We start from the raw sequence: 1,713 nt of genomic DNA, 5'->3' as shown, positions 1-1,713 counted from the left end.
CAGGCCTAGGAGTGTCCTGGCTTCCCTTCCTCTTCTGCCCGCTGCCATTGTAAGTAGAATGGCGTGCATATTTCCACGTATATGATTATGCCACCTCTTGGAATGTGGTCTTAGTTTTAAGTAATTCTCCACCTAGGGACAACGCTTTTAAGTTTTATTTTACAAACATAATCTTCTAAATAAGCTCTAAATAAGTTTCATCAGTTCTGAGAGAAAGTTCTTAAACACACAATTCTTCAATATTTGATGTTTCAAAATCCTATGGAAGCAAGTCAGGCAGAGAAAAGGGCAAGGCCATTCTTAACGTTGTAATTTTACCAGAGTTCGCCAAAGCCTAACAGGGGAGGGAAAAAAAAGACTCCTAAAAAATGTCAACTGAAACTTTAATTGCCTGAAGTAAAATATTTTAAAGAGTGAAAATTTCAAGTTTAAATTTAATCCAAACCAGTTAAGTTGATCCAATCTAAAAATATCTAGACTGGGAAGGAAATTTTTGGACAAGTTTGTCAAGTCCTGGCTTTGTACCTGACGATGACTTTTAGGGAATCATCCCCAAACAAGTAGATGCCCTTGAGTGCTCTCCCTGCAAACCGCCTTTGCTGCAGGTCAATGCCAACTCACACAGGCCACGGGGTGAAAAGCAGGACTCTTTCTGCGAATTATTTTTGCTGTATAATCTATTGTCTACAGGAACTAAACATCCACCCCAGCGAGCTGCTCCTGCAAAAACAAGGGGACCCCTCTTCCCACGGAAAGTCTCTGATGTGTCGATGCAGTTACATAGATGTATTAATTTATTCGGCAAACATGCATGGAACTGCGCCAGGCGTGGCTCTAGGTGCTGCAGACGCTGGGATGAAACAGCCGGGATCCCTGCCCCTAGGGAACTTGCATTCCAGCAATGGGAGACAGACCATGAGTGTGTCTCGTATGCATTCGAAGACAAATGAAGCAGGGAAAGAGGAGAGAGATCCTAGGTGACCAGCTAGGAAGTATGAAGGTGTTGTCTTCCGTCCTCAACCTCCGGTTGCCGGCGCCTTGCCGAGCTCAGCTGACTCGGTGTTAGCATGGCCCGCGGGGGGCGTGAGAGAGCAGCTGCAGGGGGCGGCGGGAGGAGGGAGCGGCCGTAGCCCGTGTGCTTCCCAGGAGGCTTCCCGTCCACCTGGGGGTCTCAGCAACCCCGCCCAGCACCTCTTCACCCTGGCCTCACCGTGGCTGCGCCTGAATCCAGACTGCGCTTTTCCCCACACTCAGAGACAAGCCTGATGCCCCCCGTCCCTGAGCCTGCGGCCCCTGCGTAGAGGCTCTGCGTCCCAGGCACGGGGACCCTCCTCCAGCTTCTGAGCTTCAGTCATTCCCGCCTTTCCCCTCTGCTCCCTCATCCTAGCGGGGATGCTGCCTGCGGCCCTGCCTCGGTGACAGCTTGGAGTGCTGTTTGTTCAGCCCCGCAGTTAACACATTCCAGCTAGTTAGCAAACTTACTCTCTGTGAGAGCTCCGGGGGGTTTCTGTCTCCTGACAGGGCCCTGACTGGTACCCCAGGCTCCATGAGAGCACCGTGGACAGCAGGAGCAGCCGAACGCACAGAATCTGCGAGAAGGGGAATCCGCAGTGGGTGCGGCCCGTGCAAAGGCCCGGTGGTGGCAGCAGCGATCCAGGGAAGTCCCACCTGATGGCAGTGAGGGGCAGTGGGAGTGGTGACTTGGGGGGGACG

Source organism: Colobus angolensis, unplaced genomic scaffold (genome assembly GCF_000951035.1).
Source record: "Colobus angolensis palliatus isolate OR3802 unplaced genomic scaffold, Cang.pa_1.0 Scaffold53, whole genome shotgun sequence".
NCBI classification, from domain to species: Eukaryota; Metazoa; Chordata; class Mammalia; order Primates; family Cercopithecidae; genus Colobus; species Colobus angolensis.
The sequence above is the reverse complement of the archived record's forward strand: the minus strand, read 5'-3'. Positions refer to the sequence as shown.